Source organism: Notamacropus eugenii, chromosome 3 (genome assembly GCF_028372415.1).
Source record: "Notamacropus eugenii isolate mMacEug1 chromosome 3, mMacEug1.pri_v2, whole genome shotgun sequence".
NCBI lineage: Eukaryota > Metazoa > Chordata > Mammalia > Diprotodontia > Macropodidae > Notamacropus > Notamacropus eugenii.
In genome coordinates this window covers 416,383,729-416,408,710 of record NC_092874.1, presented here as the reverse complement: position 1 = coordinate 416,408,710, position 24,982 = coordinate 416,383,729, and the positions used below count along the sequence as shown (strand labels likewise).

Genomic DNA, 24,982 nt, shown 5'->3' with positions numbered 1-24,982 from the left:
TCCATTTAGAAGCATTTGCAGTGGACAATGGAGGGCCCAGATTCATCATACTCCTGTTTGCTGATCCACATCTGCTGGAAGCTGGAAAGAGACCCCAAGATGAAGCCTCCAATCCAGACAGAGTATTTGAGCTCAGGTGGGGCAACCATCTTGATTTTCATTGTGCTGGGAGCTAGGGCTGTAATTTCCTTCTGCATCCTGTCAGCACTGCCTGGGTACATGGTAGTACCATCAGACAATACGGTATTGGCGTACAAATCCTTACAGATGTCAACATCACACTTCATGATTGAGTTGAAGGTAGTTTCATGGATTCCACAGGATTCCATACCTAAGAAAGATGGCTGGAAAAGAGCTTCTGGGCACCGGAACCTCTCATGCCAGTGGTGATAATCTGACCATCAGGGAGCTCATAGCTCTTTTCCAGAGAGGAGCTGTAGCAGTAACCATCTCCTGCTCAAAGTCTAGGGCAACGTAACACAGCTTCTTCTTGATGTCATGCACAATTTCCCTCTCAGCTGTAACAGTGAAACTGTACCCTCTCTCTGTCAGGATCTTCATGAGGTAGTCCGTCAGATCACGGCCAGCCAGATCCAGACAGATGATGGCATTTGGAAAGGCATAACCTTCATAGATGGGCACAGTGTGGGTCACACCATCACCAGAGTCTATCACAATACCAGTGGTATGACCAGAGGCATACAGGGACAGAACAGCCTAGGTGGCAACGTACATGGCTAGGGTGTTGAAGGTCTCAGACATAATCTGAGTCATCTTCTTTCTGTTGGCTTTGGGGTTCAGGGGGACTTCTGTGAGCAGCACAGGGTGCTCTTCAGGGGCCACATGGAGCTCATAGAAAGTATGATGCCAGATCTTCTCCATGTCATCCCAGTTGGTGACACTACCATGTTTGATGGGGTACTTTAGGGTCAGAATACTTCTCTTGCTCTGAGCCTCATCCCCCACGTAGCTGTCTTTCTGGTCCATACCCACCTGATGTCTGGGGTGCCCAACAATGGAGGGGAAGACGGCCCAAGGGGCATCTTCTCCAGTAAAACCAGCTTTGCACATGCCAGAGCCATTGTCAACAACGAGAGCAGCAATATCATCATCCACTGCGAACTTTGAAGTGGTAAGTTTAAACCCTTAAGAGAGAGAGGAGGTGGTGCCACACCTGGAGGTAAGGGAGGGCGAGTGCACGCTGGGTGGGAGAGCTCACAGCTCTATTAATGAACTTTTGAAGCAGTGAACCAGTCTAGCCTTTATTCAGAGCTATTTACATCTATACCCAAAGGGCTATTAAAAATACTTACACTTTGACCTAGCAATAACACAACTAGGTCTATACCCCAAAGAAATCAAAGACAAGGGAAAAGTACAAAAATAATCATAGCAGCTCTTTCTGTGGTGACAAAGAACTAGAAATTGAGGGTATGCTCATTCATTAGGGAACGGTTGAACAAGTTATGCCACGTGATTGTTTTGGAGTACTGTTGTGCTATAAGAAATGGTAAGGGAGTAGTTTCAGGAACACCCCCCCCCCCCCCCTCCGGAATGGCAAGACCTATATGAACTGATACAAAATAAAGTGAGAAGAACTGGGACATCATTATACACAGTATTAGTCAAGTTATAATGATGAACAATTGTGAAAGAATTGGTTTCTCTGATCAGTTGAGTGATTCAAGGTAGTATCAGAGGACTCATGATGCACAAATGCTGTCTACTTCTAGAGAGAGAACTGATGAACTCTGAGGGCAAATTGAAGCAACACTCTCTTTCTTTTGCAATATGGCTAATATGGAAATACATTTTCATGATTTCACATGTATAATTGATGTCATATTGTTTGCCTTCTCAGTGGGTGGTAGAGGGGTAGAAGGGAAGGAGAGAATATGCGATTGAAAATGTAAAAAGAAAATAATGTTGTTTTTTTTTAAGGTACAAAAGGAGCTTGTATCTAACCAAGTCATTCTATTATTTATGAAACATCAGTAATTCGCTATTGCCTCTAGTATATTTGCTTTATTATTATATACTAGAGGCAATCAGGAGTCATTTTATTGTTATGATTAAGTTATTATTGTTTTACAGCTATCTTTATCTAAAATTTTATAAGTAAGATCTCATATTCTCCTCATGACAACCCAGCAGATTAGGTGTCATTATTATCCTATTTTACAGATGATAAAGCTGAGGCACAAAGAGATTATATGACTTAAAAAGCTAGTGAGAATTAAGATCAGATTTGAGCTCAGGTCTTCCTGATTCTAAGTTCAGTAGTCTATCTAATAAGCAATCTAGTGGCTTCTAAAAAAGTTCTTCAGGTTGATACTTGATGTCATTTACATAGTAGTTTTGCATTTCTGTGCTGCCTTCTTGAACACTGTACCCCTTTATTCTTTCTGTGTTCAGATAAATTGGACTACTTACTGCTCCTAAAAATAGTACTCAATCTCTTGCATCTAGCCCTCTGCAAAATCCATCATTCATGCTAGGAATATACTTTCCCTTTGCTTCCATCTCTTAGAATCCCTAGATATCTTCACAAATCAAGTTATATGCCGTATTCTATACAAGATAGCCTTTGGTGATTCCCCTTCAATGTTAGTAATTCTTTCTTTTCAGATCATCTTGTCTACCCATACCTTTTTGCATGTTGTAGCCTGACAATAGAATACCCTCTGAATATTGGGAGTGTTTTGCATGTTGCCTTTTGTCTTCATTTATATACAGGACAGTGTCTCATCACGTAGTTGGCACTTATTAAATTCTTATAGGATTGGATTCAATGCAAACGAAACTCATGAAAGTTTACTTTCCTGAACTTTTAATGAAAATATTATTTTTGTTGTTGCTGCATATGCCAGTAATAGAACTGACATAAGATACTGGTGTATTGTATATTAAGATAAACTAGCCAGCATGCCTGTTTGGATTTGACCTCACACGGAAATGTGACTTTCTTAATAAAGAAAAACTGGTCTGCCTATCACTGATCAATCAAACCAAAATTAAATGCCAGTCAAATTTTCTTTCCTTGGTGTAGCCAGTATCTAATTATTTGCCATATATTGGAAAAGCATGATATATCCATTTCTATCCCCAGTCCCACTATTGTCTGCCTTGTTCTGAATCTTTTACATTTACGTTAATTAGGCTAAAATGAGAAGAGAATATGATTCTATCTCTAGATAAAATTTTGATGTTAATAATAATATTACACACTTTTGGTAAAAATTGCAGAAAATACTTTGAATAACTCTTGTAAAAGGTGAGCATTTGGGGAAAGAGCTGGCTGTTATTTGAACAATACTAGGTATTCATTCATTTACTCCAGGAAACTAGATGACACCACTGTTTTAAAACTGAGATATTCAAGGGAGCTTCTGAAAATTAAAATTCTTAACAGTGACCTTTAGAAGGTTCTGTAAAACATCTTTTGCTTAAGCTAGGTTTTAATAGTAAGAGTTCATTAATACAGAAAGTTGCTCTATTGGTTTTTATTTTCTACCTCATTGTAACAGAGAGGAGTAAAAATTTCCTGTTGCTTTATTCATTTAGAGTAATTTCTAATTTGTTATTTTTCTGCTCTTGAAATGGTCCTCTTCAAAATTATGAGAGGATTAAAAAAGAGAGTTTCTAAATCTAGGATTTTCAGAGACAATGGCTTTAAAATGTCATCAAAGGAGAACAATTTATGAGATGACTAAACTCATAGATTATAGATTTAGAGATGGTAGGGAACTTAGAGATGATGACAGTGCCCTCATTTTAGAGATGAACCAACCAATTGAGTATCAGAGAGTGGTGACCAAGTAAGCAGCTGAACTAGGGTTTGAACTCACATGTTATGACCTCCAAATTCAACACTTTTTTTCCACTGAACCAGTAATGTACAGGAAAGTGACACTGGAGAACTGAGAACTCTGATCAATGTGATACTCCATCCTGGCTTCAAAAAATTGGTGCTAGACAAGTGATGGTCTATACATGCAGAAAGGGTATGCATTAGCATAGGTGGACAATATGTTAAGTTGTTTTAATTAACTACATTTTATTTTAAAAAGTGTATTTGAAGGGAAGATCATTGGGAAATAACCTGTGATATAATAAAAAGTGGCAATGAAAATTTTGTCACTAATAGCATTTCTTTATCCCTTCACCACTACAGCCAACACAATCACACACACACACACACACACACACACACACACACACACACACACACTTGTAAAAGAACCTGCTTCCTAGCAAGGATATGGTATGGCATTTATATTCCTGAATTTATCAGTGGTTTACCTCCCACAGGGATATTTGTATTAAAAGCATTGTCTCTAAATTGGAATTGAAGGGTTTTCCCACTGAAAACAGATTTTAAGTCTTCAAAGAACAGGAGGAGGCTGTACTTGCAATGAGAGGAGAGGTCAGGGAGGTTTCCTGCAACCTCAAAATCATGCCCTATGGATATACTGCCTGTAAGTCATTGTACGTAAGTCTTTATGTCAAGTAAGAAAAAATAAACACTAGAGATGATAATTCTATTGTAATGACCCAGAAAGATTACATGTAGGAAGGGTAAATGCATAGGTATTTGAATTCAGAAATTCTGAGTTAATAAAAAACAGGACACAGAGAAAAGTAAAGACAAATTTGATGTGGCAGGACAATATATCCTCCCCTTTATTGAAGCTGAATTTCATTAGATTATATTATTTCTAAGTCCCTGGACACTTAGAATGTTGTATCTGAAAGGGACTTTTGAAAAAATTCAATCCCACCATATCTCCACTCTTCATTTTTTAGATTTTCTTCATGTAGGTTTATTGACTTGCCCAAAGTCACAGTACCAGAACTGGAATGAGACCCCAGGCCTTTTACCTCCCAATCTAATATTCATTTCAATATACTTTAGAAGGAATCTCCAGAATTTAATTTATCAAAGAGGAATTGCGCTTTTTTTCATAAGTTAGATTTTAGAGTAGAAACTACTTTAGAAATACAGCCCTAAATATGTTTAGTATCATGGCTAGCATCAGACAGGTTAAGTAGCAGGACTAAAACTTGGACCAATGTCCTCTGACCACAGATCCAGTGCTCTTGCCACTATATTATGAAATTCACCTTTAATGCCAGACAGTTTCAAACACATAAAAGGAAAAAGGAAAAAAAGATTTCTGCCTCAGCCTTCGTCTTGACCTGTCTCTATTTCTCTCTCTGTCTCTGTCTTTGTCTATCTCTGTTTCTCTCTGTCTTTCTGTGTCTAGGTCTTTGTCTCTTTGTCTCTCTCCCTCCTTCCCTCTCATCTACAAAATGTGGAAAGAGTGAAAACTTGGCCGGATATAATCATTTAATGGAAAGACTTAATGGGCAAGAACTCTAATACTGCATCAGCTGACCTTTGATCTTGTGAGCCCAAGAGGAGACCTAGGAAAATATTGGGTTAACCCACTTTTGTCCTTGAAAGTCTTCTTTGAATTTGAATAGTCCAGGCTTGCTATTAATAGAAGTGTGCAAAGAGGGGCCCATTTCCTTGCGAAGCACTTTTCTTTTGCCAAGACAGTTTTGAGCCTGAAGCAAACTGACACCAAAATGTCAAGCTAAAATGTTGTTTTGCTTTGGGTGCAAAATTGTTCATGTGCTTAGGACCCCTGAGACAAGGATAAATGCCACACTTCTGAGAGATTAGAGTGAGCATTCAACCAGTTTGATACTCACAGTTAAAAACAGTGATAAATACCATAGAATAATAATGATACCGATTATGAGAACTCATCCTTCTTTGGTGATTTGTGTCCCAAAAATCTTAGTGCAATTTTAATCTTTAATAGCTTAAATTTAAATAACTTTTAGCAACTTAAAACTGCACTAAGACTTTTTGGATAGCCTGCACTTTACAAAATTTCAGAGTGAAATTATTATTGTCCCTATTTTACAAATGAGGAAACTGAGGTTATAAGATAATTGTAACTTGCTTCACTGGAGGGACTGATATGCCACATTACGTAACCCAGTCTACAGCTTTATAGTTTCTGCAATTCATGTCACTCTGACCCTCACCTGTTTATACCTGGAACACTGTTACATTCTTCTTACTTGGGGAATAATTTAGATGCAGTGGCCCACCCGCTCTTGCTGACTTGGACCTATCCAAATTGTCTTTTTCTAATTCTGAAAGTTATCAATAAAAGCAATCTCCATCTTGAAATTGTTACTGATCCCCGGTGATCAGGCTGTCAAGTATTACTTCACTGATATACTTTTCATAAACTCCTTTTATTTCTCTTTGTCCTGAGTTTTGTCTCCTTAATCAGGGTGAAACCCCAAACAAATACTGTTATTTTAAACAAATGAGGAGCAACAGTAAAGTTCTTTGGGGCACTTGCACCCCTGTCTAATTTGGGCAGGCCTGCTTCATTACTGCAAGTTGGCATTCAGGCATTACCTAAGAGCATCTTAGATTGGATCCCCTGCCAAGACAAACACACACACACACACACACACACACACACACACACACAAACACACATAACAGTTAGTTAGGTTAAGGTAGTGAATTTGGCTCTCCAAGATTCAAAACCAAAAGGAGAAACACATCTCCAAATCCAAATTTTATTTTTTTTCATTTGTTCACTAAGAATAAAAGGCAGAAAAAAAGATATGGAAGAAGCAGGAATATGAGAAGGTCTTAAGGGCATTTGCATGGGAATATCAATATTCATGAAGCAAGCAGGACTGGGTTCCAACTGCTGTACTTTGGGAAAATTCTGCCAATTATGTCCACAACTAAGAGATGAGGCTTGGTATACACTGAGAAAATTATGGAGAAAAGTAAAAAAAAATATTTTGGCAATGTAAGAGATGAGACCCATTAGGTATTATATTCAGTCAGATGCATATACTTAAAAAAATATTTTTAGTTTTTGCAATTCACGTCCATAAGATTTGGAGTTTCAAATTCTCTCCCCATCCCTCCCCTGCACCACTTTAAGACACATATATTGATATTTTCACATTATTCATGTTGTAAAGAAGAATTACAACCAATGAGAGGAGCCATGAGAAAGAAGGAATAAAAACAGAGAAAGAGCAAACAGTATGCTTTGAACTGCATGTAGACTCCATAGATCTTTTTCTGGATGTGGATAGCATTTTCCATCATGAGTCATTTGGAGTTATCTTAGACCCTTGTATTGCTAAGCAGAGATAAGTCTATCAAAGTTATTCATCTCACAGATTTGTTGTTACTGTGTAAAATGTTCTGGTTCTGCTCACTTCACTCAGCTTCAGTTCATGTAAGTTTTTTCTAGTTTTTCTGAAGTCTGCCTGTTCATCATTTCTTATGGAACAATAATATTCCATTACATTCATATATCACCATTTGTTCAGCCATTATCCAATTGATGGGCATTGTTCACCCCTTGGTAATCACAAGAAAAGCTGCTAGAAATATTTTTGTACATGTGGATCCTGTTCCTGTTTTAACGATCTCTTTGGAATACAGACCTAGAAGTGGTATTGCTAGGTCAAATTGTATGCACAGTTTGACAGTCCTTTGGGCATAGTTCAAAATGGTTCTCTAGAAGGGTTGGATCAATTCACAACTCTACTAACAATGCATTAGTGTTCCAAATTTCACACATCTCCAACATTTATCATTTTCCTTTCTTTTGGACAATCTGATAGGTTTGCTGGGGTACCTCATAGTTGTTTTGATTTGCGTTTCTCTAATCAATAGTGATTTAGAGCATTTTTTTTCCTATGACTATAGATAGCTTTAATTTCTTCCTGTGAAGACTTCCTGTTCATAACAAACTTTGACCATTTATCAATTGGGGAATGACTTGTCTTCTTATAAATTTGACCCAGTTCTCTATCTATTTTAGAAATGAGGCCTTTGTAAGAGACACTGGCTATAAAAATATAATCTTGGTTGCAATGGCTTTGTTTGTATAAAAACTTTTCAATTTAATGTAATCGAATCACCCATTTTGCATTTTATAATGTTCACTCTCTTGTCTGGTTATAAATATTTCAGTTCTCCATAAATCTGATAAGTAAACTGTTGTTTGCTCTCCAATGTTTGCGTATAGTATCAGCCTTCATATCAAAATCATATACTTGTTTTGATTTTATTTTGGTATATATTATAAGACATTGGTCTATGTGTAGTTTCTGTGATATAATTTTCCAGTTTGCCAAGCGGTTTTCGTTACATAGTGAGATCTTATGCCAAAAACTGGAGTCTTTGGGTTTATCAAAAAACAGATTGCTCTAGTCATTGACTACTATGTCTTACATACATAAATTATTCCACTAATCCAGTATTCTATTCTTAGCAAGTAGCAAGTAATTTTGAAGACTGTTGCTTTATGATGCAATTTAAGATCTGGTATGGCTAGAATTCACTTGTAAATTCATCTGGCACTGGAGATTTTTTCCAAGGGAGATAATTGATGGCTTGTTCAATTTATTTTTCTGAGATTGGGATATTTAAATATTGTACTTCTTCATCTATTAATCTGGGTAATTTATGCTTTTGTATATGTCATCCATTACACTAAGAGAATCAAATTTATTGTAAAACAGTTGGAAAAAATAGTTCCTAATTATTGTTTTGATTTCCTCTTCATTTGGTTTTTAATTCACCTTTTTCATTATTGATACTGGTAATTTGATTTTCTTTTTTCTTTTTTTTTTAAATAAAATTAACCAAAGGCTTATCAATTTTATTATTTTTCCCATAAAACCAACTCATAGTTTTACTTAATAGTTCAACAATTTTCATAATTTCAATTTTTTAATGTCTCCTTTGGTTTTCAAAATTTCTAATTTGATATTTAATTGTGGATTTTTAATTTGTTCTTTTTCTAGCTTTTTTTAGTTGTATGCCCAATTCATCAATCTCCTCTTTCTCTGTTTTATTTATGTAAGCATTGAGACATATAAAACTTCCTCTAAGAGCCACTTTGGCTGCATCTCATAAGTTTTGGTATATTGTCTCATTACTGTTATTCTCTTGGATGAAGTTACTGACTGTTTCTATGATTTGTTGTTTGACCTAGTCATTCATTAGAATTAGATTATTTAGTTTCCAATGAATTTTTACTCAATCTTTCCATGTTCATTTATTACATGTGATTTTTATTGCATCATCCTTCAAAAAGGATGCATTTAATATTTCTGCCTTTTTGCACTAGATTATGACTTTTTTGTGTGCTAGCACGTGGTCAGTTTTTGTATAGATGTGATGTACTGCTGAGAAAAAGGTATATTCCTTTCTCTCATCATTGAATTTTCTCCAGAGATCTACCATATCCAACTTTTCTAAAATTCTATTCACCTCCTTAATTTCTTTCTTGTATATTTTGAGGTTGAATTTATCAAGTTCAGAGAGGGGGAAGTTAAGGTCCCCTACTAATATAGTTTTGATTTGTATTTCTTCTTGTCACTCCTTCAACTTCCCTTCTAAGAATTTGGATGCCATACCACTTGGTGCTTATATGTTTAGTGATCACATTACTTCATTGTCTATGTTGTCTTTTAGCAGGATGTAGTTTCTTTCCTTACATCTTTTAATTAGATTTATTTTTCCTTTTGCTTTGTCTGAGATCAGGATTACTATCTCTGCTTTTTTCTTAATTTCAGTTGAAGCATAATATATTCTACTTCAGGCTTTTACCTTTACTCTATGTATATCCTTCTGTTTCAAGTGTGTCTTTTGTAAACAACACATTGTAGGATTGTATTTTTTTAATCCAATATGCTATCTGTTTCTGTTTTATAAAGAGTTCATACCATTCACATTCACAGTTATGATTACTATCTGTGTCTTTTTCTCCATCACATTCTACTCCCCACCCCCATCTCTGCTTTTCCTCTCTCCTTTCTCCCTTTCCCTCCTCACTAGAGTTTTACTTCTGACCAACACCTCCCTCAATCTGCCCTCCTTTCTATCAGCCCCTTCACTTTTCCTTTTCCCTTACTGCTTCCCTCCCTTCTATTCACCTTCTCCCTCCTTGTCTGTTTCCCTCCCACTTCCTATAGGGTAAGTTTGATTTCTATACCTGAGTATGTCATTCCCTCTTTAAGCCAAATCTGATAAGAATAAGGTTCAAACAATGCTCATTTCCCTCCCTTTTTTCCCTCTACTCTAATAGGTCTTTGTCCCTTTTCATGTTATATAATTCACCCTTTTCTGCCTCCTCCTTTGCACTTCTGCCATTACAATCACTTTTCACCACCTAATTAGACTTTTCATTATCACACCAAAATCAATTTATACCTATTCACTCTGTCTATGTATGTGAAGATGTAGTTCTAAAGATTTGTGAGTATCATCTTCCCATGTAAACAGCTTGCTTTTATTGAAAAACACATTGTTGTCACTTTTTTTTCTGTTTACCTTTTTTGTGCCTCTTGAGTTCTGTATTGAAAATTAAATTTTCTGTCGAACTTCAAACTTTTCATCAAGAAAGTTTAGAAGTCCCTTATTTCACTGAATGTCCATCTCCATCCCTGAAAGATCATACTCAGTTTTTCTTGGTAGTTAAGCCTTGGTTGCAATCCAAGCTCCTTTGTGTTATGGAATATCATATTCTAAACATCTGATCTCTTAATGTAAAGACTGCCAGATCCTATTGAATCCCTACTGTGTTTCCACAATATTTATGTTATTTCTTTCTGATTGCTTGCAGTATTTTCTCCTTGACCTGATTATTCTGGAATTTGGCTACCATATTCCTTGCCATTTTCAATTTGGCATCTTTTTTAGGAGGTGTTCAGTGGATTCTTTGAATGACTAGTTTATTCTTTGTTTCTAGGACCTCAGGTAAGTCTTTAATGATTTCTTGAAAGATATTGTCCAGGCTCTTTTCTTAGTCATGACTTTCAGTTAGACCCACCTCTCCTGGAGTTATTTTCTAGGTCAGTTGTTTTTCAAAAGAGATATTTTATATTTTCATTTATTTTTTCATTGTTTTGATTTTGCTTGACTGATTCTTGATGTCTCATAGAGTCCTTAGCTTCCACTTACCCAGTATGAATCTTAACAAATTGGTTTCTTCAGTTAGCTTTTGTTCCTCTTTTTTACATTTTGCAAATTGTATTTTTAAAGGAATTGTTTTGTAAAAACAGTTTGTGTCCTTCCTTTTCATGACTGTTGACTCCCTTCTGCATACCTCTCATTTCTTATCCCAATTTTTTCTTCTACCTCTCTTATTGCCTTTTAAAATCCTTCTTAGATCTTCAAAGAAGACTTTTGGGGCTTGATACCAGCTCATATTATCCTCTGAGGTTTCAGAAGTGAACATATTGACAATGTTGCCCTCTTCTAAACTTCTTGTTTGGTTCTTCCCTGTCACCGTAACTCTCTATGGTCAGTGTATTCCTTTGTTGCTTTTTGAACATAATGTTTGCTTTTTCTTGGTTTTTAAAGTTGATCTCTGCTTCTGGGGCACAGGCACTGTCCTTAGCTTCTTGTGCTGCAGGCCAGGGTGCTGGTTACTAGTTTTTTGTGCTGGTTCCTCAGGTGCTAGGAGCTGAGGTTGTAGAGGTGTTATAGCTTTCCTGTTACTGAGCTTGAGGTGGTGGTGGTGGCTGGTGTATGTTGAGTATTTTCCTTGAGTGAATTTTCCAAGTTACCCTGGGGCTATATTGAAGCTGGCCCAGTGGGGGTAGGAGGTTGTTTGGCCATTAGATGACTCTGGGGCTGAGCTAAAGCATGGGTATCTATGAGCTCCAAAGTGAATTGGACATGAGGATTGGTCTTTGAGCAAGAACTCTACCCAGTAAACCCAAAGGAAAAAAAGATAACTTTTATCCATGGAAGTGTACCTTCCCTGGAGCTCATGGATTAGACAACAGATCCCTGCCCACCTAGCAAAGAGTTTATGTAAATACTAAATAGTAACTGCTCTCTTTTACCCAAGAACCCTGAGGATCTTCCCCTCCCAGTGTGATTTGTTTTTTTTTTTAATAAAGGGGTCATCCCTTTAGTAACTATTTAAAGAGGCTTATTCATTGACTGGGTGTCTCTCACTCAGAGTGAGAATCTGATAATACCTTAGCCTAAAATGGTCAGGGTCCCGCATTGAATCCCTGGCCACTTCCTGTCTTCCTGCTGAATATAGGGCCACTGGACTCATACGGCTCTGGAAAAGAAAGTGAAGCTGGTGACCTTGCACAGCTCTCCCTCACTCAAATCTAAGTCAAGTACACGTCATGCCATCATCTTGATGTCATGGTCCTCTTCAAGAATGAACTACAAACACAACAACAACCAAGAGGAACAACAAGGACACATGTCTACCAGAACAAGTGGTGGTTCCCCAAGCTGGAGTCTTCCTGTTCCCTGGTTGTTCCAAGGAATGCAGATGGTGGTGGTGGTTGTGAGTGGTGGTTCTGGTCTTGGTGCTTACCTGTTCCACCACCTTGGAGCTCAGGATTTCTTGCTGGTTTACTGAGATCAAGTTTACGCTGGCTGGCTAGGATGTTTCCAGTCCTATGCTGCTCCCCTTCCACTACAGGGAGAGGGAGCTCGACCTGTTAATCTCTCAAACTTCTGGGGCTAAAAGCATGGTGCACCCCATCTTTCTACTGGCTCTGTTGTTCCAAGATATTTCCTGAGTCAATAGTTTCTGCTTTGTTTTGTTTTTCCCCAAGGACAATAAGAGAAGGTGAGAGTGACCCACTGTTTAATCTGTCATTTTGGCTCCCAGAACCAGATGCATATTCTAAACTCGATTTGTAGATCTATAGCCTAAGCAATTTGGAGATTTTTACCTGTTGAAAAAGGTTTTCAAGCAGCAGTTGCCCTAGGGCAGCAGAAAGAGGGGAATTTATCATGAAAAGTAAAGTAGGGAGAGGAGGGACTATCCCTTTCTCTCCTAACCACTTGGGACTATGTACCCCACTGTCACAACAGCTTGGTCCCAGACCCTGTCCTATATAATGAGGATAAATATTCACAGTGAGGGAAAAGGGGTGGTGACTAGGAACTGGGAAGAAATTAATGGAGTAAGGGTTATTTCTATCAATAGTCTTAAGATTTGACTAATAAGGAAAGGATCTGATCAAAGTGTGAAAGAAACAAGACAGGTGCAGTTTTGAAGGCCTTTTAGAACAGAAAGGAGATAAAGTTTGAGGAAATTAGGGAGAAAAGGGAATAGTAGAAAGTTTAAAAAAACTTGCAGTCTGAGTAAAGGGGTTTGGAGATTTGGAAAGGAAAAGAAGAAATGAAGTATTTTGCTCTTGTTCTTATAAGAAGAATACGAGAAATTTTATAAGATTATTCTTTGTGATATATAGCTTAGGAGACAGGTAAAGAAGGAGGGGAAATAACAATTGATCCAGCTCATTAAGGAAATAGTTAAAAGGTTATAAAGAGCTGGGAGTGCCACCATGCGTCTTAAAAATGAGTTTATTGATAATAATGATCTCCCCTTTTTGAAGTGCTAACAGTAAGTGACCCTTAAATAAATTGAAATTTAAATGCTACTGTTGGTAATTATAAATCCAGATTTGATGTGTTCTAAAAGTAAATCAGAATGTGGTCTAAATGTGTCCACCTATTAAGACGATTGCGGTAAATCAGAATTTGATGCATAATACACATTTGTTATTTGACATTAAGACATAAAAAAAAAATAATGATGGAAAATGCATGGTAGGAAAAACATGAGTTAAAAACTCTGCTCTCAGAAACTTATTAGCTGTGTGACTTCACCTATGGTTACCTCAGCTTTCAACTTGTAAAAGGGAAAATGAAATAATAGTATCCATCTTCCAGGATTATTGTGAGAATCACATGATCATATAGAGCTTAATGCAGTGCCTGGCATATGACAAACACTATATAAGTGTTTAGTGGTAGTAGTAGTAGTAGTAGTAGTAGTAGTAGTAGTAGTAGTAGTAGTAGTAGTAGCAGTAGTAGTAGTAGCAGTAGTAGTAGTAGTAGTAGTTGTAGTAGTAGTAGTATTTCTTTAATTGAATGTAATTATTCCATACCATATAATTTTATATTGAAGTTTTAGATGTGATTAGTATAAAATGCCAAAAGTGATAAAATGAAAGATTTTCCATGTAAGATAATTTGGTAATACATTCAACTGAACTGAGGGCACCTGATTGGAAATGGGTTTTGTTTCACGTTTCATATCCATAATATTGTTTATATTCTTATGTGTCTAAATTTTCTTATATTTTAAAATGTGATATTCTATTATCTATGTCTGTGATGAATGAAAAGTCTGAGAGACAGAGTTTCTTGGCAACTAATAACCCCTTAATTAGACTATATGTTTATCAATTAAACTGATGATCAGTGGTCTCTCTTGGCAACTAAAGACAAAATCATGGAGATCCCTATATGCTTAAATACTTTTGGAAAAGAAGACTCCCTGAAAAGTGAAAAATCAACTGTGAATGGTGAACAATTAATAAGGGGATGGACATATTAATGAGGATGTGGGCTAAAAGCTCCTCATGCTAAGAATGAGATTTGATCATGAGATTTAGCTGTTTCTAGAAATCTGGACAAAAGAATTGATCTCTATCCAGGCCACTCTGGCTGATTTTCTCCTTCATATGCTGTGTCGCTGTAAATTATAATGGAGAGTTCCAAGGACAGGGTTTCATTTTTGGGGGGGCAAAATCTCTTCTAGACTTGATTCTGTCTACACTTCAAACAGAAGTAAGGTCTTCTGTTAGATGGATTTAGGTAATTTCATCTATCAATAATGTTCCTCAACGACCAAGTGAATGACCTTCAAAGACTGGACCCTAAATGGTCAAATAGAATGGAACACTCCCTTCCCCTAATCTTAACTTAATAATTAGTTATTAACATATTAGAAAAATAATCATTTCTCTCATGCTTTAGAAAAACAATTTCTCTTAAAATCTGGATGCTATTAGATTATAAACTGAATTTATAAGAGATTGGCAAAAATGTTTGAAAACTGTTATCAACCCTGCTGACCAAACGTTGTAATACTTTGAAGTACTAAAATTTCAGAAAATGAAATCTCTCAGGTTTGCTTTTAGTTAAGGACAAATTCCACCTAAAATTATTTGGCTATCACTTATGAAAATTATAAGATTATTAATTAAGTTGTTACAGGTTATTGCCATAATGTTAAAAAGATATCACAGTGAATTTTAAAAAGGAAAATTGACATTAATTATTATGTTGGAAAAAGGTATAAAGAAAAGACCTTGTGAAATCTCCTCACTTATAAACTTATAAGGTTTCTTAGTACCACCTGGTCATAAACTCTTATCACCTCTGTCCAAGAGTTTACTGTCTTATGAAATTCCTAAACAATGAATTGGTTTGCTGAGTAAATGGATACCCTCCTCCATTACAAATACTCTATACACAAAATGGGAATGAAATGTTCTATAATAAAGATTGAGTTTCAGTTAATGCTATTTGTCTATCACTTATTAAGGTTATTATGTTGTACCTAGACTAATATATATTCAAGCTATATCTTATTCCAAATTAGTCTCAACAAATTGTAGTAATTTTTTTTAATAAATTTATTTTCATGTTTCAACATTCTCTTGTACAAAATTTTGAATTTCAAACTTTCTTCTCATCTCCCCCCTCCCCAAACCCATGACAACATGTATTCTGATTACTCTTTCCTCCAATCTGCTCTCCTTTTTATCGACAACCCTCTCTCCATCTCCTTCCCTTCTATTTTCCTGTAGGGGAAGATATTCGATTCCCCATTGTCTATATATCTTATTTCCTAGTTGTATGTAAGAGCAATTTTTAACATTCATTTGAAGCTCTGAGTTCACATTCTCTCCCTTCCCCCCTCCCTATCCACCCTCAGAGAAGGCAAGCAATTGGATATAGGATATACATGTGTAGTCATGCAAAATACTTCCATAACAGTCATGTTATGAAAGACTGTATTTCCTTGTATTCTATGGCTCCCTCTATTTATTCTATTCTCTCCTTTGACCTGTCCCTCTACCAAAGTGTTTGCATCTGATTACCCACCAATCTATCATCCTTTCTATTATCACCCCCCTCTCTTATCCCCATACCCAAATGAGTATGCATTTTATTCCCTCCTGAAGCCAAATCCTATGACAGTAAGGCTCACTTATCCCCTCTCACCTTCCTGCTCTTCTCCTGCATTGTAAAATCTCTTTCTTGACTCTTTTATATGAAATGATTTACTATGCTCTACCTCTCCCCTTCTCTTTTTCCTAGTACATTCTGCTCAACATTTAATTTCAATTTTTAGACATCATTCTTTCATATTCAACTCACTCTGTGCCCTTTGTATGTGTATGTACACATACATGTACATACACATATACATGTATATACATACCAACACACATGCATGTATGTATATGTGGAAACATACACACACACACACACATATATATATATACATATATATATATATATATATATATATATATATTCATCTATACTCTCCAACTCTCCTAATATTGAGAACACTCTCAAGGGTTACAAATATTATCTTTCCATATAGGAATGTAAACAATTCAACTTTAATAAGTCCTTTATGGGACTTCCGTCTTTTTCTTTTCATCTCTCTCTTGATTCTTGTACTTGAAAGTCAAATTTTCTATTAAGCTCTGATCTTTTCAACAGAAATTCTTGGAAGTCCTCTATTTCATTGAAATTCCATTTTTTTCCTTTGAATTATTATACTTAGTTTTTTCAGGTTAGTGATTGATTCTTGGTTTCAATCCTAGCTCCTTTGACTTCTAGAATATCATATTCCAAGTCTTCTAACCCCTTAATGTAGAAGCTATTAAATCTTGTGTTATCCTGACTGTGTTTCCACATTTCTTGGATTGTTTCTTTCTGGCTGCTTGCAATATTTTTGCCTTGATCTGGTGACTGGAATTTGGCCACAGTGTTCCTGGGAATTTTCCTTTTGGGTTCTCTTTCAGAAGGTGATCAGTAGATTCTTTCCATTTCTATTTTACCTTCTGGTTCTAGAATATGAGGACAGTTTTCCTTGGTAATTTCTTGAAAGATGATGTCTAGGCTCTTTTTTTTGATCATGGCTTTCATGTAGTCGAATAATTTGTAAATTATCAATACTGAATCTTATTTTCCAGGTCAGTGTTTTTTTTTTTTTTTCCAGTGAGATATTTCTCATTGTCTTCTATTTTTTTATTCTTTTGGTTCTGTTTCATAATTTCTGAATTTCTCATAAAGTCATTAGCTTTCATTTGCCCCCTTCTAATACTGAAAGAATTATTTTCTTTACTGAGCTTTTGGACCTCTTTTTCCATTTGGCCCATTCTGCTTTTCAAGGCATTCTTCTCCTTACTGACTTTTTGGACCTCTTTTGCCATTTGGATTAGACTAATTTTAAGCTGCTATTTTCTTCAGCTTTTTTTTTGGGGGGGGGAAGGTTTCCTTTAGCAAGCTGTTGACTCATTTTTCCTGATTTTCTTACATCACATGCATTTTCCTTCCCATTTTTTCCTTTACATCTCTAACTTGATTTTCAAAATCCCTTCGGAGCTCTTGCATGAACTGAGACCAATTCATATTTTTCTTGGAAGCTTTGGATACAAGAGTTTTGGTTTTGTTGTCTTTTTATGATTGAATGTTTTGATTTTCCTCATCAGCAATCATGTAAGAGAATAACTTTTTACTGAGAAAGTAAGAATGTATAGTCTGTTGCTTTTTCCCATTTGCTCATTTTCCTGGCTAATTACTTGGATTTTGAGCTTTTAGTTAAGTGGAGTGCTCTGGAAGCTGCTGCTTCCTCGGCAGTGGCTGCTCCCACTGTGGGACTGAGGCCAGGGCTGTGACTGTGTTTGTGGCTTTGGCTGGGGTCAGATCACACTCCCCTCTCACCCAGATGACAGACACTTTATAATGACCTTCAAAGCTGTCTTTGGTATTTGTGGGTTAAGAAATCTAGAAAATGCAGTTTAGGGGTTTGAAGGAGAGCTCTAGAAGGTCCCTGCTTCTAATCCACCATCTTGACTCCACTCTCTCAACAAACTCTAGTCTTAAAAACCAATTTTTGCTTTAAGGGGTGAATTTACAATTTAAGTAATGGAGATCTGTTAGTCTAACAGTTTATATTACCTGGTGAGTGTTTTCTCTGTTTTGTTGAGTAAACAATCATATATTTACTATCTTCTTGTTAGTCTTTCACTTTTGAAGAGGACTAATGATATCACAGGTGACATCTTGACTGGCATGTGAACTGGATTTAAGTGAGGGAGAGTGGTATAAATTCATCAGTGTCACTTTCTCTTCTAGAGTCCTTGAATTCCAATGGTAAGACAAAGTCAAGATGATTGTCAGTGGCCTGGAATGCAATGCATGACCTTGGCATCTTCTATCTCTGATCAAGCTTTATGTGCACATATTGCCTACTTCAGCTTTCCATTGACTCCAAGAAGCTACAGCTAGATATTCACTATCTATGTGGAGTTCTAATGATTGATTTTATACCAGGATGAGTTTAAACTTAAGGAGGAGAAGACAAAGAAAAAGACGTTGAGAGAATTTTTTAAAAGCCTGGTCATTTTTATTGTTGCAACAACATTAAAGCAATAATAACAGTACCTAATCCTAAGTTGTGCTTGGTAAAATTTACAATTTGAGGTAATATTGTGCAGGACTATAATGTGATATTTTTCTAAGTTTTGATTTCAGGCATGATTGTCTGAATTGTCAGGAGGTCAAGAGTTCATTATTCAAGGAGGATACTATGTGCTGTTCAAAGGAGGTGTAATCTAAGAACTGTACGGTCAGATAGCTGTTTCTGGGAAAGTTTGGGGTACCATTGTGCCATGACCAAAGATAGTATAGTGTTGACTTGGTTTTTCCATTGTTTCACTTTCCTTTGAAAAGGAACGTTTGCTACCTAGTTAGTCTTTAACTTTGCTATGATGTTGACTCTTCCTAAAACTTAACTGTGAATCTTACCTAAAATCAGAGCTAAGGATCCGACATATACCTGTGTTGAGTCAATCTGTGCCACCAGGGTTATGCCTGGTGGACCAATTTTTTTGGTTCTATAAACATGTCCTTCCTTCTTCATCTCATAGCAATTTTTTAAAGATTAATACTGAAACATCTGAGTTACCATAATAAGGCAAAAGTGGGAAAGATTTTGGTTTTTTTAATCTGAATTTGTAGTCACTCCATAAGCTAAGCAAATAAATAAATTAAAGCTTGTACTTTTCATATGTATAAGATTAAGTCCCTAAATTTTGTCATTCTTTCACAGTGAGAAAGGAATAATTAAAGAAAAAGAAACTTGTAAAACCTCATTTGTAAGGTTAAAGTTAAGGACTGTTTTCTTTTTGAAGAATAACATTTCAGTGCAATTAGTTATCTTAGCAGAGAGTAACATAATCTATTTTATGATACCTCAGTGAGAAATCTAGTGTCTTACTTAGATTTGTTATTTAATCTGGGACAAAACCTATATGTAAAGCATGTCTTGAAATACAGACAAATTAGCATATCCTGAAATTCATGCAAACTACTCAAGAGTTACCTTAAAATGCCCCCATTGATTAAAGAGTCTGTATCTAATGTCTACTTCATTTGAACATGATTAATAACTGAACATATTTTATTATAGACAATATTTTAGACAATTTTGTGTAAAAATGCATCGATAACTGTAAAGTAGATAGAAGGATCAAGTTGTATATAATAACTGAAGTATTTTGAAGTTTTGGGTGTATTACAGGTCCTTAAATTGATGTTCTTATAATTCTATTGTTAATAAGACCAAAATCATAAAGTTTGAACTAATTTTTACCAAATGACCTAGTTATTGGGAGAGGGAGTAAATTTAAGAGGTTATACTAGATTGAATTGAGTCCTGTTGCTGACAGATTTTAGTAGAATGACCAAGGACTCTGCAGGTGATTTGGAACCCTAGAAACAAATATACTCAAAAGAGAGTACTTCAGAAGTACCCTGAGAATGAGGTCTAATTCAGAACTGTCCAAGGAAAGATGTCTCCGGATATCAAACAACTATATGGACCATCTGGAACTCAAGATGAAATGTTTATTTACTAAACATTGGGAATGGATTTCCAAGTTTCAAGGAGAATTAATGTCAGTTAATATTGATGAATTTTTTTATTACTTTGGTCTTTTGTTTCATGGTATTTATGTTTACTGAGTTTTCATGGTAACTTTGCTGATATATAAATCTTCCCTCTAAAATTAATACATGGTGAGCCCACTAAATAGCTTGATGTGTAATGTGGTTTAGTTTGCATACAGAACCTATTTCTCCTTGGGGAAATACATGAGACAATGACTCTGAATCTGAGCTAATTCAACTTTATGACATTGATGGAAACAGGATTATGATTTGTGACACTCATGACTACAGCACACTTATTTTGTGCTATTAATTTAGTTCTCTACTTTATGGTCATGAATGCTTATTCAAATTAATTTGACACAAGCTGCTGACATTAAGATAATATATCTGAGGATAAAGGAGTGATAAGATTGAATGTGGTACTGAACCATATTTGTGTACATATATACATATATATACACACATGTGTGTTTGCATGCAAATATATGTATGTATACATATATGCATATATAAAGAAAAAGAAATACACACATACATATAAATATATAGATGCTGGATTTTCGTTCAGTTATATGTATATATGTATAAACATGTGCATTACATATATGCTTATGTACATATGTGTGTATCTGCATATACATGTACATTATGTGTGTGTGTTGGCAACAAATGGGGGAATGATTAAACAGTGTACTGACTTAATGATCCATTGTACACAGTCCTGCTTGTCAATCAGTTCTGAAGAAGGCATTACCAGGATACAGATTTTTATTACCTACATCCCGTTTTGCTGACCTGGTCCTATCCAAATCATGTTTATCTCATTACAAAAGTTGCCAATAAAAGCCAGCTCCATCTTGCAACCTTTACTTATCTTCAGTGATCAGACTGTCAATGTGTTACCTTGATGTGCCTTTAATAAATTATTTTAATTCTCGCAGTTCTGGATTTTGTTCATCAATCAAGGCAGACGCCCAAATAATTTTTCTTTTGACATAGGAAATCCAACTATTCAGATTGTTTAACTATAACTGATATTTCCTATTTCTAGTTTGCTAAAACATTTTTAACTTGCAATGTTGATTTTCCCTCCCTTGTCTCTATATCTTAGCTTATTTTGTTCCACTTACCAAAAATACCTTCATCTCCTTTCAGGCAGAATAAAAATTCTATCAGCTCTTTAAAATTCATCTAAAATCTTATTTCTCCATTAGTCATTTTTTTTCAACTTCCCAAAGGGACAGGTATTTTCTGTACTACCAATATTGATATGTACAATTTTAAGCTATCTACCCTAGATTAAAAATGTCTTTAGAATTAAAAATCAAATCACAGGCTTCTTTGATACCATTCAGTATGAATAACACAGTGACAAGTACATAATAAGTATGCAATATTTAAGGTTACAGAATTGTAGAATTTAAGAGCTATAAAGGGCTTCAGGGGTCATCTAGTTCAAATCCTTCCTGTTTAGGAAGGGCTCACTGAGTAGGTTCAAGCAAAGATTGGTTATAGTCAGAGATGACCTAGAGGAGAGATTCTTAACATGGATGAAGGAGAGGGAAAAGGGAACAAACATTAATAAGTACCTGTTATGTACCAGGAAAGGAATTAATTTGACTCTTGCAACAACCTTGTTAGGTAAGTGCTAATATTATCCTTATTTTCCAGTTGAAGAAACTGGGACAGGCAGAGGTTAAGTGTTTTGCCCAGAGTCACACAGCCAAGAATTGTTGGAGGTTTGAATTGAACTCAGGTCTTCCTGACTCCAGGCAAAAAGCTCTAACCTATGAACTACCACTGCTTATTCTTTCTTTCTTTCTTTCTTTCTTTCTTTCTTTCTTTCTTTCTTTCTTTCTTTCTTTCTTTCTTTCTTTCTTTCTTTCTTTCTTTCTTTCTTTCTTTCTTTCTTTCTTTCTTCCTTCCTTCCTTCCTTCCTTCCTTCCTTCCTTCCTTCCTTCCTTCCTTTCTTTCTTTCTTTCTTTCTTTCTTTCTTTCTTTCTCACTCTTTCTCTCTCTCTCTTTCTTTCTTCCTTCCTTCCTTCCTTCCTTCCTTCCTTCCTTCCTTCCTTCCTTCCTTCCTTCCTTCCTTCCTTCCTTCCTTCTTTCTTTCTTTCTTCCTTTCTTTCTTTGTTCCTTTCTCTGTCTTTCTGTCTGTTTCTCTCTCTATATATACATATACATATATATGTATATGTATATATGTATATATACATATATATATGTATATATATACATATATATGTGTGTATGTGCACATTTATGTATACATGTGTGTGTGTGTGTGTGTGTGTGTATCCTTCATAAGAACGCCAAAAATGTCCTTAACAGAAAGAAAGGTTAAGGACTTCTCTGTCTCTTCCCGCCACCACCCCCATCCCCAGATTCTGCTCACATGTTATAACCTTTGGTAGACACTTCCTGATGCCTTCAATTGCTAATGGTTATTCTCTCTCCCACCCCCCCACCCCCACCCCCCACTGAGGGAAATCAATTGGAAGGAACTTCATAGAAGACTCTCTAGAGCAGGAGTGCTTCAACTTCTATACATCCTGGAACCCCTTGTAAGCATGTTGAAGTTCTGAACTCCTTCTTAGAAAATATTGTGTCTTTGTTTGGTTTTCAATTCATAATTGAAGGAAATACTAAGTTTCAATTAGACAGTTATGAAAAATAAATATGTAATTAAAAACTCCAAAATTTTGTTATTGTTCAGTCATGTCAGATACTCTTTGTGATCCCTTTTAATGTTTTCTTGGCAAAGATAGTTTGCCATTTCTTTTTCCAGATCAGTTTACAGATGAGACACTCAGGGAAACAGAGTTAAGTGACTTGCCCAGGATAACACAATTAGTAAGTGTCGCAGGTAGGATTTTAACTAATAAAGTTAAGTCTTTCCTGACTCCAGGATCAGCATTCTTTCCACTATGCCACCAAATTGCCCTTTGACCTAAGTATCTCTGGATAAGAACCTTTGCTCAATAACATCATTGACAATAGTTGACATTTGTATGAGGTTTTTTAGAGATTACCATTCATATTGATTGGAAGAAAGGAAAGAAAGAATGGAAAGAAAAGAAGTAAACAGGAAAAATAGAAGGAAGAAAGGGAGGGAAAAGGAAAAAAGGAAGTAGAGAAAAAGAAAAATATCCAATGTTTCATATTCTTCTCCTCCAATAAAATTTTTAAATGTTTACGTTATTCCTGTTTGCATCTTGCTAATTAAACTTATATCTGTGAATAATGAATATAATTAACAATATATTCTGAGGAGCATTGAATTTGAATTTAAAGGACTCCAGTTTAAATGCCAGTAACATCATTTACTACCTCTTTGAACTTGATAAAGTCATCAAAATGATATGTTCCTGAGTTTCCTCATCTGTACCTTGAAGGGGTTGGAAGCCAGATGACTTTTGAGATGCTTTTTTTCTCTAAATCAATTTTTTCTACTGAGTAACTACTGTAACAAGCAAGACTCATTGGTTTAGTTGCTTGCTTCTGTGAAATACATCATCTCAACTTTTTCATTCACTTTAAACTAATTTAGGGAAAATTCAAGCAAAGAGATGAGAGAAAATGAAATCACTGCATTGGGGCAGTAGCTAGTAACCTTATTTTAAGAGCTACAAATTTTATTTAGAAAAGAAAGGTGATAAGTTGTATGAAGCCCATTGTAGTAGCGATTAAAGATCTATGTCTTCCTGAAGCAACAATTTATAGCACATTCTTGTTTTCAGAAACTACCTAGATGTAAGGGAATTGCCAACCCTCAGCTCTCTTGGAAGGCGTACACCAATCATGGCTCAGGTAATCTGAGGGGAGATTTGTAAGGCATGAACAAGATGGCGCTGGGAGGAAGGGTTCCACCCCTGTTCACCACCAGATACTTCCTGAAACATGACTGGAAAGCAGAAGCAAAACTTGCTTAAACTAGTTTAATCTTGCTTGAGCAGCTTGCATAACTAAGGCGTACATGGTACTATATAAGTGCCTGAGCTAGTTTGAATAAACGGAGTTGCTTTACATCTTTGCCTCCCGCCTCATCCGTTACTCACAGCGAGCTCCTTCAGGGTTGACAGGCCCTGCTGGTCAGATAAATCTGTTGGCTCGGGGTGAATGGCACCAATAAATCCCATTCACCTAGATGTATTTTTATTTATTATTATTTTTTCTTGACAGTGCTGACCCAAAGAATTTTGTGGCCAAATATGACTTTAGTTATCATTTTTAGAGGTGGTTTCAGTCACTTTTCATTAGATTTTCAATTATGTATTGTAGAAATAGTACCATAACACATGTACATATAATATTTGTCTCAATCTTAATCATTTATTTATTCTTTCATTCCACCTCTCTTCTTCTGGGTTCTCTCTAATCCAAAACTGACCTCATGTGGAGACAGAGTAGTCAACTACTCACCTAATAAAGTTTGGTGGACCATGGGAAACCACCACTATTCCTCAAATGCCTCCCACTCCACAGCAACAACAGAAAGTTTCTTCTGATCTTAAACAGGTACCAGAAATCCCACCCTTAATCATATGCATGCACATGTGTGCATGTGTGCGTGTGTGTGTGTGTGCGTGTGTGTGTTGTCCTCTGTGCCTTTCCTTAGGCTGTTCACCCATTCCAAGAATGGTGTTTTTTCTCACCTCTGTTTCTGGCTTCCATTCTCAGCTCATTTCCATCCTACTTCAGGAATTGTTCCCTAATCTCTTCAATTGTTTATGATTCCTTAATTGAGGGGGAGGAAACAGGGAGTAAAAATTACTTTAAATGTATTTCCTTTTCTGTCCAGTAATTCTCTACAACTCTAAATTACAGAGCAGTTATTAATCTAAATCATCTGTAATTTCAATAATTTCAATGATTCAA

At 35.9% G+C, this 24,982-nt stretch overlaps 1 pseudogene; it reads right to left on the bottom strand.

The window, feature by feature from the left end:
* LOC140532259 (actin, cytoplasmic 1 pseudogene) lies at positions 1 to 24,243 on the bottom strand (annotated as a pseudogene).
* Between the last annotated feature and the right edge of the window lie 739 nt (positions 24,244 to 24,982).